We start from the raw sequence: 15,122 nt of genomic DNA on the forward strand, positions 1-15,122 counted from the left end.
GCAAGGTCAAGGACTAAATGTGCTGCGAAGACTGACCAATTTCAGTCTTGAAAAGGTGGCAGCCTGCGAGGAAGTGCCTTTTGGCACCGATCTCTTTATGTGCAAAGAAATAAGAGAAAGGGCTTGCTCTCCGGGCAGTGAGCTGTTGCCCTTCCCAACCGCTGCTGCCACCGTGCAGCAAAGCTGCAGAGAAGCTAGTCAGGAGCTCATTTTGCACAGCCTTTTTCTGTGATTATTAACCCAGATTGGAGTCACGTTCTCAGCAACTTCCTTTGGTCAGCACTGACGTGGCAGCAAACCATGGCGAGTCAGGTTCGCTGGAGCGTGCATGCCGAGCGAGCGGCTGGAGGACAGCACCCCAGCGTTCAGGCGAGCTTGCACTTCAACCTGCAGTAGATAGAGATCTCCATTCCAGAGAAAATGCATTTTAATTATGCAAACTCTATGCGCATTTTAAAAATATAAGGAAAGAAAAACAGGACCTTGTCTTATCTTTTTGTGAAATCATTATTCAGTTTGAAATACATGGATAATTAACAACATTATCATGCAAATTTAAGTGGAATGAGCTGGGTGAATTAAAGTGACTTCACCTACCTAGCCATAAAAATTGCAACACGGAATTGTCGCAATGAAGCTCTGAGCACTATTTTTAGTGCAGCAGTGTAAGAGAGAGCCTGTGGGAGGGCATCTTCCAAAGGAATGCAGACGATATCTTTCAGGAGGAATTAAACCTTAGGAAACCATTGCTAGCACTTGTGAATGACTGAAGGATATTTGTCTGACTGGGATGGAGTTTATACACAGAGAGCCACATGCACCAAAAGAAAACCATGAGTCATTAAATTTAAGGAACAATTTACTGAAGCCAGATTTTCAAGTGTTTCTCCTTTTGCTCCTATTCATAGTATCGTAGTGCCATAGTATAGTTGGAAGGGACCTAAAAGATCATCCAGTTCCAACTCCTCTGCCATGAGCAGGGACGTCCCACCAGATCAGGCTGCCCAAGGCCCCATCCAACCTGGCCTTGAACACCTCCAGGGATGGACTACCCACAGCCTCCCTGGGCAAACTGTGCCAGTGTCCACCACTCTCATGGTGAAGAAATTCTTCCTAATGCTCAGCCTAAATCTGTCCCTCTCCAGTTTATGCCCATTCCCCCTCATCTCATCCCCACAAGCCTTTATGAATAGCCCTTCTCCAGCTTTCCTGTAGCCCCTTCAGGTACTGGAAGGTCGCTATAGGATCTCCTCTGAGCCTTCCTTTCTCCAGGCTGAACAACCCCAACTCTCTCAACCTGTCCTCGTAGGGAAGGTGCTCCAGCCCTCCGATCATCTTTGTAGCCTCCTCTGGACCCAGCTCACTGTCCTCAGGTCACACCAGCCCTTTATCTGTGGTGAAAACAAAGTAAAAAATTCTTACTTATTTCCTCTGAATGAGAGCAGCCAAGCTTTTTCACGATTACAATTCTGCAAAGCTCTCGTGTCATACTGCTAGATGCATGAAAAATACCCGTGCGCTGATGTAAAACCATTTCCACTTCCTGTGATTTTCAGCATCACATCTTCAACTGGCACATTTCAGACATCAGTGCTTGATGAAGACATACATGAATATCTCCTCTCCTCAAAAAAAACCCAAGTTAAGGGTCATTGGAAAACAACCAACTGAACCAGACTGTGAACACTCCTGTGTTTTTTCCATACATAATTTGGGTTTGTGTTCTTTTTGCCTGTCCATGCGTTAAGTTTCATCTCTATACAAGAGTTACAGCTTACGCTTAGGAAGCACCTCAGCTCCTGTTCAGCTGCAGCGTGCTGTGGGGCAGCCCCACTGCTCATCTCCCCCATACACCAACGGGGATTTCTGGCACACCAGCATTGCAGAACGATGCCAATCGTAGGGACACCAAGTCATGGCTGATTGCAAATGTTGTCTTAATAAACACTGTTCTTAGAGATTCACAAACAGCTAAAATTTCCTATATACACTCCCACCTCTCTGCAATACTTATAAAGACGTAAACTGAGAGGAGACCTATCTGGGCTGAAAGGTTTCGTAGTAAATCCAGAATTTCAAAATCATTGCCACATAAACACACATTTCACCGGTACACAAAGAATTTAGGAACATTACCTTTTCTGAAAGTCATAAATGCTATATAAATGAATGATTTTAGAGAAAGTGTTGAGTTTTTTAGATCCATCACACTCATTGTCCTCCTGTGCGCATATCTTAACTCAAAAACATTTGACCCCAGGTGCAGTACCCAAAAATCTCTAGATGGAGGAGGAAACTATGTGCTGTTTCTTACAGCAGTGAAGCGATCCAGAAATTCCCATCCCCTGAAAGTCACCGGGACTTTGATTGCCAGGTGACTTCAGAAAACAGGACTTTACAGCCTTTCAAAATTGTACAGCTGAGAAAAATAAATAAAGAAAAGCTCTAACTAGTGTAAAATTTCATAACATCTAATGATTTTTTATGGAGCGCGTTTCCATTTATCAACCAGTGCTTCAAAGGGCAAGCAGTGGTGGTCAGTTTGGCTGCTCATCCCTAGCACCAATCCTTCCTTCTAATTTTGCTTCCTGCTTGTTGAATCTTGTCTTTCCATAGGGAAAGACATTTTCCTACATGCTTGCAAAACTCCTACCACAATGCCTGAGCCCTCTAGATGCTACTATAACAATAATTATGAGCAGGATTCCCAGTGTGCAGAAGGTGCGGTGAGGCAGCTGAGAGCCCTACCATGAGCAGCGCTGCAGTCTGCCATCCAATTACCGGCAAAGAAGAGGGTGGAGAAAGACCAGCTGTAGCAGAGGAAGAGGGAAAGACTCTTGAGAGAAAACCTTTAAAACAAGGTAGACCTGCTCTCCTCACCTGTGCTTAAGGAAGATGCTGCAGCTGAATACCTCTAAGGTACCACTCCAATGAAACCCCTTTTTTTTCTGGTGGGAAAGTTGGTCTGGGTGGTCTTTGAGGTCCTTTTCTACTGCTGAGGGATTTTGGAGACTGGCATGGACCTCAAAACACTCCAACTTGCCACCAGAAACCACAGGGCAGCAAACATACAGGAACTGCCATGCTGTCAGGAGAGGCCAAGAGATAAAAACGGGATGTGCAGTGGCTAAGGAGAACTGCAGGAAATCTGCCAGGTCAGGAAACCCTCTGATTTATCGCTCTGGTGCAAAGCATCTGCCTAGCACATGGCTAGTTGACCGGACACAGCTAAGAAATCCTGCATGGAGAACCAACAGCCTGAAACTGTGTGAAAGGAACCATCCTGGTCATAAATATAGTTCTGTGTTTTTGCAGCAAACTGGGCTACATATTTCAGTCAAGAGGGAGAACTGAGAAGGAGCCAGGGTGCATTTTTCATTTGTTTTATGGGAAAAATCTTCAGTATTGGAATTTGTTTTCCACTCTGAAGCAGGTAATATACTTGTCATAGGTTGCAATCCCAAAATTGTTTAACCTCAGGTAAATCAAAGTATTTGGTTTCCATGAAATCTGGTGTAAAGCCTTTAAAATTATACATTGGGGTTTTTTTTTTCTGTAAGACTGAAAAGCATTCCAAAATAGAAACTAAAATTGTTCTTTCTTGTTACCAGTTTTTCTACTTAAATGAAATTTTGCCCAGTTCAAAGCATTTCTACAAGCGAACACATTTCTGAACACTGGCAATTCCAAGCAGAAGAACACTGGTCCCAGAGTTTCCCATCCTTGGTGCTGTTATCACACTGCTGCCAGAAAAGCCCCAAAGTATCCAAAGTCGGACCAGCCAGGGACCTGCTGCCACTCGCACTGGCAGCAGCGTTTGGGAATGGTCTCCATGCACCGACACGGGCTCTGGTTGGAACACGCTGGGATCACCTGGGACACCCAGAGCAGACACCTAACATGCACCCAGAGCTGTGTCAGCGAGGCACATGCAGCCAGCTGGTTTCTGTCACTGCAGGCAGAGCCGGAGGGCACCGCACACGCAGCTGCCTGTGCACAGAATGCCCTGCCAGGCATTTTCTTGTCTTAACAAATTACCCTGAAGTGCCCCTAAAATATTCAATTTGCTGGAAGGAATAGAAGAAAGATGAAGACATAGGATGCTTTTTGCTGAGCTGACCATAAAACTGTTTCTACAAAAAGTTATGATGTTATTTAGGACATCAGGAAAAGGCGAGACAAAGACAAAGGCACGGCAAAGCAAGTGTTTTGCTGTGACACGTCCTGGAGTGTAAATTAGGAGCTGGAAGGGCTCAGTGACAGCCCAGCATGTGCCGACAGCAGGATCTGCTTGTGCATCGGGAGCTGGAGGCAACAGCCCAGCCTGCAGAACCAGCTGCCAAAGTGATGCTAAAAGGTAGCCTAAAAATAACACGCTTATCAGGGTGAGAAGGGCCAAGTATTTAACCACTCTGGCTCAATCGATGGCTAGAAAAACACAGGCTAGGAGGATTTATGTTTTGTTAGGAGCTGTATTCTGATTCACAGTTTGCTGGGCTTGGGCAAATATCTTCTGTTGACTTAAGCCTTGCGGGAACATCGGTGTGACTGCTGGGCTACACTGTCCCCCACCTGCTGGCATCTCTGCTCCTTGTAATGCAGGGCTGCAAAACACAGCATTTTATAGAGGAAGCACATAAAACCCATGGCTGATCCACTGCCTGTAAGAAACAGCAGCTTTGGGGCTTGCTGCTCAGCTGTCCCTTGCCTGCCCACCTCACCAGGAAACCCACACAAAATTTCCCTTGTGAGGGTGAAAAAAATCTACACCTCCTGAGTGACTTGACTGACTCAGTTCCAGGCAGATACCTGATTTAAGGGATCTTTAATTGAGTAGAGGGGTAAGTTTGGTTCTTGGGGCCTTGTGTCCTTAGGAGACAGGCATGGAAACAGCAGGGAGAGGTGCCTGGCAGGGCAGAGCAGCAGCAGGGCAGCACAAGCGGCAGCATCTGTGGCTCAAACGCTGCCCCACAGCCCCTCTCTGCAGGCAGGGGTGGCTGCGGGCAGGCTCTCAGCAGCACAAGGCAGCTTCACGTCTGTGTTTGCACTATGCTGGGATAACCTATATGCACCTTACGAGCAACAGCAGCTTCAATGGCTTGAATCCTCTGGCCAGTTTTACAAAAGCTAAGCCAAAGAAAAGCTCTCCAGCCCAGCTGCACCGGGGCGTGCCTGGACCCCAGGGGTGGCTCAGACGTGGCGACACACTCACCGCTGCTGCACAAGGCACGTTACCACCACGTCGGGAACCCTCACCGTGGGAAAGCCTTTGATCTAACCAGATCTCCCAGGGCCGCCTGCCGGACTCTGCTTCCACTTTGGTACCTGATCTTGTAAACATCAGCGCTGGTGCAGCTGCCGCAAATACAGAAGCCACATCCTGTAAACCCCTTTTGCAATCTGCAGGGCCATATCCTTGGCCACAACACAGAGGGGTTGCGACACTCGGGGAGTGACACGTCTTCGTGGGGCAATGCAGGGCTGGTTCCCGTCAGAGTGTGCAATGGCTCTTTGCACCCGTATGCACACAGGGTTTTGTTTTTCAAGTGACTGAGTCCGGCTACGTGCATCAGTAGATGGTTTCTGCAAGTAATTCTCCTCTCTGCAGGAACATATATCTGACTTTATAATTCATGCATGCCTGGGAAGTTCAATCTAGTCCCACTGGAGTAGCAAGCTCAGAGGGAGTTTATTTATTTAAAAGAGTGCATGCAGTAGCATGGAAAAAAAAAAATCAAATCTATCAGAAACTTTAAGTCTTAATCCTAAACCAGCTTTACTTGTCTTAACATATGGTCTAGGGAAACTGCTTTTAAAATGTGGCTTCCATGGAGCTTTGGCTTTAGCATTACAATCCCTGCAGAACAATATTATAGCATAATAATTAAAACATTTACAAAATGAAGATAATCTATGGCTGATCCAAGTTTCTATGGAAATTTGGAGGCTATGGTGTATGCAGCTGTTCCCATCTAATGCAAAGGTTGGCTGTAGCTCTAATTCTGAGCCCATTTGTAGCTTAGGGGATAATTTATCTGTTCTGTTTACACAGTTCTCAGCATGCACAGCCCTAGAGCATAACTTTTCTATGGTTCCCGAACAAAAGTGTGTCTTACCCTCCCTGCTCAGCCTAAGCAATTAGTGTTCTTGAACTTAATGAAATGCCTTTGCTGAAAGGTGTGGGTGCTTGCACAGGTATTGCAGGCGTTGCGCTGCGTGAGATCTATCAGTACATCAGATGCACCAGAAGAGAAATGGGAACTCTTGCTCACAGTGGCCTGTGGTATGCATGGATACGGTCCCACAAAGATTCTCTTCAATTGCTCTGCTGTATCTGCAAGGTGTTTACCTCCAGTTTGTTTCCTGCATCCCTCACCTGGTGCTGCTGGTGTTGCTGGCCCTGTAAGGCTCGGCCAGCAGCAGAAGGAGCCAGGCACCTGCACAGCTGGCACCAGAAGCTGTGCCGGGTGCTCAGCTGCGAGTGTGGGTCCATTCCTGTGCCCCTGCTCCTGAGCTGATGGTTCCTGCTAACAGGTTTTAGTGCGTTTACACCAATCAGAGGAAGCTGAAAAAAAAGGCAGTTCCCCCAAAGGATGAGGCCATCAGCTGAAGGGCAGTTAAATATTTTCATCTAAAGCCTCGGACATCTTTATACGAGTTGCTATGTTCACAATTCTACAGGCACACACGGGTAAGGGCAGGGAGTCGGATGACAGCAAAGAAACATTTGAGGATGGACCCTAAACATTGTAATGAAAGACTGATACCACTACCTGGTACTTTATAAACCAGGCTGATAAGAAGCTAAACAACCTGCAACTGCTCATAGGGGAGCAGAGAAGAGGTATTTGTTGCCTGCTCATTGACATGACATGGTGTTGTTTTATATTCACAAACTTATCTCCAGTGAGTCCATGGCTGATGTAAGCAGTTTTCATTTTGCAATATTAAATTGCTAATGAAGTAAGTATTAATAACCTCTAAGGAAAGAAAGTTTGCCAGTACAGCAGAGCTCCAACAGCTACACAGTGGCCCCAGGAGTGCAAACCTCAAGTCTCATTGAAACAATCTGCTTTTTACAAAAGGAGATGAAAACTCTGTCAGGAGTGCATAGAAGAAAATGTTTCAGCTGAGGCAGTGCTGGAGGTTCCCATCCTGAACAAATATTTAGTAGCATTCACTGAATGATTCCCTTAGCATTGGTTTGAACTGAAAGACAGAAAGACATAAAATCACAGTGCTTCACAGCAAGAATTAAAAAAAAACACAACCAAAAGTAACCCAAACCACACAAAAAAACCCCAACCAAATGCAGTGGTTTTATTCCTGGTTGTACTTAACCACTGCAGGACAGCTGAGTTACCGTTGGGATGGAGGCGATGATGGCTCAAAAGTGTCACTGATTTCAGAGAGCAGCTGTATCCAGAGCCCCCCTTCTCCCCCCCCATGTCTCAGTGAAAATTCTTTGCAGATAAAGATATACATCCCAAGACATGAAAAAGCCAGTCAAACCACAGGGGAACTCAAAAGCTGAGATAACTCTCACCTTATACAACAGGCTTTCACTTATGAAAAAATCATTTTGCTCTGTCATTGAAGCAGTCCATATCTCAGATGGCTTCAGCTCCAGTGGCTCCTGCAGCCACACTGACAGCCAATGGCCTGAAAGGGAAGGGCATGTGGGGACTCTGAAGTCACAGAGACAAGATCCCAGTCACCTCTCCCACCAGGAAAAAAAAAAAGGCATAAAATGCCTACAATTTCTTGGCCCAGCCTTCAGCCAAGCTGCAGATGAAGGAGATGGGAAAGACTGTTCCTTGTGCTCAGGGCTCAGCTGTGCCTCTGGAGCCTGCCTGCTCACTGAAATACTTGGAGGAAAAAGCATTTCTTGTCATACTGAGGACCCTGATTTGGCTCACGTGTGGTATCACAAAGGGTCGTGCCAATGGAAAGAAACTCGGCTGCTAAATTTGCTTGCAGGGCTTGTGGCAGGAGTGCTTATCTGTATTACAGCAAGGGAACGGCGTGACATTATGCAGGGTAATTACAGGGTAATTGTTTACTTTACACTGTTCTTCAGTGCTTATGAAAGACATCTTGAGCAGAGGAGGGGGTGTTGTATTAATTTTTATAGACAACTGAATGTAGAAGTCGTGATATACATATATTTGGTAGTGCAAAAAGATGTAAGCCAGGTTGAGACCAACCCAAACTCCTCCACTTCCCTGAAGTGTAGGACCACAGCTCAGCTTAGGCCCTACAGACACAGACACTTAGAGGTGCTCAGGTGGAGATCAGTGCCACGTTCACCCTCTGGCAGCCAGTGGCCTGCAGTACTTGGAGTAAGGAAGGGTTTTGATAGGAGACAGAGTGATTTCCCCTCAACAACAAGATACACTGAGCTGTTGGTGCCGAGGGTTTTATTGCAGTTGCGTGGGTCTCTCTGTGGCCATGTCAGGGTTTACAGCAATAAATCACTGGTTTGCCCAGATACTTTCCTTATACCCCACAGGAACACTGTTCCTAAGTCACAGAGTTATGTCACCACTGAGCATCTATGATTTTTTTTGTAGGCTGTTGGAGATTTTTGTTCCTCAGTAGACCTTCCAGACATACAGGTTTCCTTAATCCAGAATCTTCAATTTCCAGTCAGATGTTACCTGGATTTTGGTCATGATCTTGCCTGCAGCTTAGCTTGGACAGACCATGAAAGCATGTCTGCGAAGTGCTCTGCTGCTGGGTTATAACACTGGTCACCTCCATCGGAGCTGCTTTCTCTCCTTTTGGCGGACAGAATGACTGAGCTTTCTGTGAAGCTGCCATTCCTCCTCCATCTCTCCACTCTTCACAGGGCCAAGGGCAGGAAGGCAAAACCTCATCCCTAAGGGACAGTTGTGAAGATGTTTGCACAGAGCTCCAGGCAGCATGAGGGGGCTAAAAAGGGGTAAGAGACTTTGCTGTCCTTCCTGCACAATTAGTGCTTGGCTTATTCTGAAATACTGTGCTGAATCAGAGAGGTACCCTGGTGCCAGTTCCTGCGAGAAGAGAACCAGGTCCAGACTGCAGCTCGGCTGTTAATGTGCTGATACCATACTTGGGCAGATCAAAGATAAAATATTATGAGTTTTAGTGCACTTTACTGCTTTCCAACAATCCTGCATCAGTTCCTGATCATCACAGTAATAAACAGTAACGAAAGCAAAATTGAACTTGGATGTAACATATATTGACCAATGAGTCTCCTTGAACACTTTAAGAAATCTATTACAAATCAATTAGCACCATCTGCTTGCTTTCTGGTTTGCAGGACACCACCTCTCCCACCCTTATGGCCAATTCTGTTGTTTCTGTGATTACGCTGCTTTAAACTGAGAATCTAAAACTGTGCATGTTTAAGTCTCTCCCGATCCATACAAAGATTTTGGATTATTTTTTTAAACTATTTAAATTCTGCTAGAGTATTTTCTTTTAACTACTGCAGCTACACACATTAAACCAGCTCTGAAGTTGAACAGCTATTAAAACAAATGTTAAGATCATCGGCTACTCAGGTCTATTAAAGCAGAAAACTATTTTTGAGGCAATCCAAGAAACATAGCCCACCCAGCCAAGGACAACACACCTTCCTCGTAAAGGCGCAGTTTTTTGTGCAGTTAATGAGTAGCTGCATCTGATCGCTGAGCTCAGAAGAGCCCAAGTGCCGACTAATAACACAGCTGCAATGTAGACACGTTCTGGGAGAAAACAGTACTTCGATTTGCTTCCCCGAAAGAGAGGGAGGGTGTTGCAGTGTCCAAAAGAGCTCTGAGTGCATTCCCCCATCCAGAGAGATGCAAGGGAAATCTGCTTACGAAGAACAAACTGGAGCCAGATCCGAAACTATGACAAGATGGGTGTGAGTCAAGACCCGGAACACATGGACATGTCTTGCAGAACTAACTGTCTTTGCCCCATGTAGCTTTGGCTGGGATTTCCACTGAAAGGAAAGATCCTTTTTTTGTTATATATGGAGAACAGAGCATGTCCTTCACCATGTTGCAGTACTTGCAGTGCAGAATGCATTCCCTATTAGAAATAAATACAAAGTTCCTATTAGTTCACAGCTAAAAATGAGTTTAAAGAGACCTTTAGATGTGTCTTGTCCCTGGGTGTGTCGTTCGTCATCTTCCTCCACCCTTTGGTCCTTTGGAAGCATAATGAAAGAAAAACCCAGCTCAAAGTTCTGGGGTGTTTTAATTCAATTTAATTCTCAAATATACCCAGACTTTAGCAATAAAGGCAGTTGCCTAATGTTCATTCTGACTGAAAAGGCGTTTTCCAGGCCCTGCTGCAAAATGCAACTATTTGTTAAGGAGAAGTCTACAGGAACAGCCCTTTTCCCGTGCAGCTGCTCTTGCCCTGTGCTCCTGGACAATGCAGCAATGACATTCCCGAGACCCGGCCTCTGTAGTCCCAGAACAAAGGGATGGGAGGCCAGGAGCTACCTGGTGGGAGCTCCATCAGCATGGAAGGAGCCTGTGGCCATGTTGAAAGCAAGGAGGGTTTCTGTTATGAAAACTGACTTCATAAACGCTGCTGATTTTGTAAATACATCTGCCGACCCTCATGAGACTCATGTTAGGAAGAAGGAAGGAGCAGAACATGCGCATGCGTTCAGGGCACACCAGGAAGGACGGGGACTGAGGGCTAACATAAACACAACACTCTTGAATGCATATATTTAACTATATCTCTGCATTTCTGGAGCTATGAAGCACCTACCTTCAAGTAATTCAAACCACATTCTTTCAACCTTACCTCTATTTTAATATTTTTTTTTTAAATGAAGGAATAAAAATGTAAGACAGTGTAATATTTTAACCTGTTTATTTCTCTACCCAATCCCCCAGGTTTGCTTCCTCCTGCCTCCTGCCAGGCACCTGCCCATCAGCTCCTCAAAGTTTAGTCCTGCAGGCTGCATCTATCTTTCTCTCTCCTGTTCAATCAACACTTATTTGAAATGCCAGTTCTGCACTGAATTTGTCATTCTTCTCTGATATGAAACTGTCGCATGGAAGGGAGAACTCATCGGTTGTACCAATAGGTGAGATCAAACGGACGGAGATCACAGAAAGGCAAAATAATAAAAAACAAAGACACTAAAGCCATCCTTAAAACAGAAAGGACCAGTATTTGATAGGGAAGAAAGGAGTACCTTTTCTGTTTATTCCTCAAGTGCTTTTTCCTTTGAGGAGAAAAAATAAAAAGAGATCTGAATCTTAACACTCTCACAGGGACATTAGAAGATCATTACACTTGTAGACTTTCTGTCTTCTCCAGTCCATTAACATTCCATCCCCACACCACATGCAAGATTTCCCTGAAGATGTCACCTTCTTTCATCACATCTGATATCTAATAATAAAGACATAAGAGAATTTAATAACAGACTGCACAGGGGAGACTTCTGTTCAAACAGCCAAGGTTGCTGCTGGTGTGTTGTTATTAGAGATGCTGAACAAGGATAAGAGTGATCAGGAACCCATGGACTTTTTAGTTTTGGAGGTCTCGATGGTGAATCCACTGATACCACCCCAGGCAGCCTAGACTTTTTATGAAACAAGGTACAAAAATCTTTTCCAGCCTTTCTGGCTTCATCTAGTTGAGTCCAATTCCCCGTCATTCGACTGTACACATTTACATAACTTTTTGGAGGTGGAGGGTAGGGGATATCCGATCTGAAGGATCCTGAGACACTAGAGCCAGTAAGGCAAGTAAAAGTGGCCCAAGTGAAGCTGCAGACACTTCAATAACACTTGCTGAATTTAACAGAATATTCCTGGATTGCTTAAAAAACCCTCTTGAGAAAATAGCCCGAAAAGGTATCTGATTGGTCTCCTACTGGAACAAGTACTTGCACAAAAAGCATGATGCTCTTATGGTTCCTGTCTCCCAGCTCTGATATAATTTCCAGAGGCAAAATTTTCAGGAATGGCCATTGTTTTTGGCTGCTCAGATTGAAATATCTTGAGAAGCTAATTCTTTTCCCTTATCTGGATGTAGCAAGCATTTTCACAGCAATCATCTTACATAAAACCATCTCAAAGAAGAAACTGAAAAATTGAAGGTTGCAAAAAACACTGTGTCACTTCTAAAAATTGTGGCAAGCTAAAATAAAGCACACTGACCTGATGGCTGGGTCTTGAGGTTCTTGTGTATCTTGTTCATGCAGTGCCTGCCAGGTCTTTTGTAACTCAGTTCTAGTTCATCTTTTACAAATCCATGTTCGTGTACTCATTGTGCAGAGATGTACTGGAACACTTTCTATAAGTGCTTTTATTGCTAGTGGAGGATAGTTGGCTCTGCTGCAAATTGTTCATGATTCTTCTCAGGTGTGTATTTAAATAGAGAAGGGAATAAGCCAAGAACAGACAGATGCTTGGTTACATGTATCTTATATATATATATATATATATATATACACACTATGAGGTAAACCTAGATAAGAAATTGAAAACATCTATTTGCTAAGAGCAGAGGTTAACGCCAACTGTACCCTTTAGAGTTCGGCATCCAGTTTTGGCATAAGTTTGCTGAGGAGGATGTATATTCAAGATATTGTTTGTAGCTGCACCAAGGTCATTGGCAAGTAAAGGACTCCAGACCCTTTCGCTCCCCTCTTCTCACTAAATCTGTGAATTCAGTTTTTACCTCTCTAAAAATATCTCAAGTTTTTCTTTTCATATATTTAATGTAAATTGCCAGATTTCTTACATGATTACATGCTTCAGGAGATTCGCTCCAAAATGGAGTAAGGTTGGGATTCATTTCCAGCAACATGACTGTATTTTTCTTCTTCCTGGGCAGACTCATTGCTTCCCTCATTCTGGGCTCCCTATGCTTGGTGTCCTCATTCTGCCTTTGGAGACCCATCCTCACAGACCTGCTACATCACCCATGTCCACACCACCCACTTCTGCAGCTCCAGAGCATCTTCATAGCTTTGCTGCTGGAGCACTGAGCCACAGGGAAGAAGAGGTTTGCAAAGTGCAGAAATAATACTAGGGAGAAGAAAGGAAATGCTGAGTGTTGGCTACTTGGCAAAGGCTCTGTACACACTGCTATTGTGGAAAATGCCTAGGAGGCACCATTAACTCCTTGCTCATTGCTATGGGCTGGCTTGTGTCCACATCACTAAGGACCAGCACTCTCTGAAGGGCACTGGCCACCTTTACTGGCCTGGGGCTCCTCTGAGTGCCTGTAGAGCTCCATGGACCCTGGGTCAATAATTATTTTAATTTTGAAATTCTCCACACCGGGTGGCAATGTGCCAGCACAATGTTTTCGCAGCAGGATGTGAAGGTGTTTGGGGTTCTGCCGCACAGCATGGAGGTTGGTTGGCATGACCTTTCCTTGGATGACTGGAGGATGGTCCAAGGTAGAGTCTGGTCCAGCCCATGACAAGTTCTTCTGTCTGGGCAACCCTGGAAAAAAACACAGTCATGTCGAGGTTTCTCCCTGGGAGAAACCAGTTGGTTTGCTCCAGAGCAGAGACAGGAGGGAGCTCATATGCATGCCATGGAGACAGCCAGTAAGCAGAGCCCCGGGGGGAACAGAGGCAGCCAAATGGGCTGTGCAGATGAAAGGTGCTTTCTTACCCCCATCGTGGTCTCACCGGGTGAGATGCTAAATGCTGGACCAGCAATGCAATGTTTCCTCATCATCTCCCAGGGGATCAGCACAGCTGGTCCCTGCTTGCCCACTGCTGTCTCAACCGTTGGTCTGGAGGTGGTGCCAGCACGTGGCTTTCCAGCCACTGTGAACTCCTAGATCTTTGCCATTTGAGGATGATCTCTGTGCCTTGGCTCTGCAATTTTGAAAATTAATGTGACTAAACAACATTTCTTCTTTGTCTCCTTAGCCTTTGATTTTGGGCCTGCGTAGGGGTTTAGGCTCAGTTTTAACCTTAAGATGAAGGATACATAAAGGACCGTCATAAAAACAAATTAAATAGCACACAACTGGCTGATTTCAATAGCTCCTCCATCCCATTTACAATCCACGTTTTCTATAATGCAGCTCTGGCTGAAAAGCAGTATGAGACAGCATTGTAGTCTATTTACAGCAATATATGAAAATGTTTACTTTAGAATATAAATGTAATTATAAAGGTGTAATTACAGATAAGACTGTGTCTCTTTGAGTCACCTCAAATTACAGCTTCAAATTATAACAGTAAAACAGGATCAAATTAATGACCTTGATTAATTTCATTACAGAGAGGAGAGAACACCACTCGGCACAGCATAAGCTTACGCTGCCTGACCTAATTTATCCATCCTCTTCTCCTGCAACAGAGGAGTACCCGATAGTGCATCAGGTGAGCCTTTCCTCCCAAAGACGTTGCTAAGCAATCAGCTGCAGGGTTATAAATGTGCTCAATACATGGTACATGAGAGTAAAGGCTAACTTTTTTTCTTTTCAGGTATTAAAGGAGCGAGGATGGCTCAACTGAATTGCCCTGAAAGAGTTTGGAATCAGAAATTAACCCAGATTCAAAGCAGTCATCAGTATTTGTGTACAAACTGAACTGATTTATCATGCGTGCTATATGCTGAGTTGCAAAACCTTGCTATATTAGTGATTTAACAGGAGGAACAATTTGATTTGTCATTACTAATAGGGATGTAACTAAATTAGTCTCCCACATACTTTATGCTGATGAGGTCATGCCGAGATTCCCCTTTGTAGGTTTACATTCTCACTAGCTTTAATCACAGCTGAGAAACATAACGTATGAGTAACACTTATGAAATGCTGAAGCATTTTCAGAGTTTAGAAAACCAGGAAAATCATGGAAGTCAAAATCAAAGATAAGCTTTAATATTCAGCCCTATGTTGCACATTTGATTAAATATTAATTCACAGCAATGTGTTGGGTACTTACAGTCAAGCTCTCTTGACCCTTTTGAAATGCACAGTCACGTATATAAACCTGGCATTTGAAAAACGACAGGTCAACCCCATAGAGGCCACAAATCTTGCCTACAGTTCTCGCTTAATCAGTGGCCTCACCATACCCTCATAAGTTGTTGATATGATGGCAGTTGTGGACTTAGGAAAATATTGCTGTAAGACAGATA

The 15,122-nt window shown here is 44.6% G+C and overlaps 2 long non-coding RNA genes across 2 annotated transcripts in view; one reads left to right on the forward strand and one right to left on the reverse strand.

The window, feature by feature from the left end:
• Positions 1-14,834, forward strand: part of LOC128852119 (uncharacterized) — a 44,483-nt gene extending 29,649 nt beyond the window's left edge. Inside the window, exons 4-5 of the long non-coding RNA XR_008449762.1 lie at positions 14,259-14,359; positions 14,465-14,834. This is a non-coding gene — a long non-coding RNA (uncharacterized LOC128852119). The remainder of the gene's footprint in view (positions 1-14,258; positions 14,360-14,464) is intronic.
• LOC128852118 (uncharacterized) lies at positions 14-12,366 on the reverse strand. The gene is made up of 4 exons (XR_008449760.1): positions 12,168-12,366; positions 11,195-11,394; positions 1,298-1,391; positions 14-387 (listed from the first exon to the last, which is right to left on the reverse strand). It is a non-coding gene; the product is annotated as an uncharacterized LOC128852118 (long non-coding RNA).
• Positions 14,835-15,122: the final 288 nt, after the last annotated feature.

The sequence above is a fragment of the Cuculus canorus genome, chromosome 4 (assembly GCF_017976375.1).
Source record: "Cuculus canorus isolate bCucCan1 chromosome 4, bCucCan1.pri, whole genome shotgun sequence".
Classification (NCBI taxonomy): domain Eukaryota; kingdom Metazoa; phylum Chordata; class Aves; order Cuculiformes; family Cuculidae; genus Cuculus; species Cuculus canorus.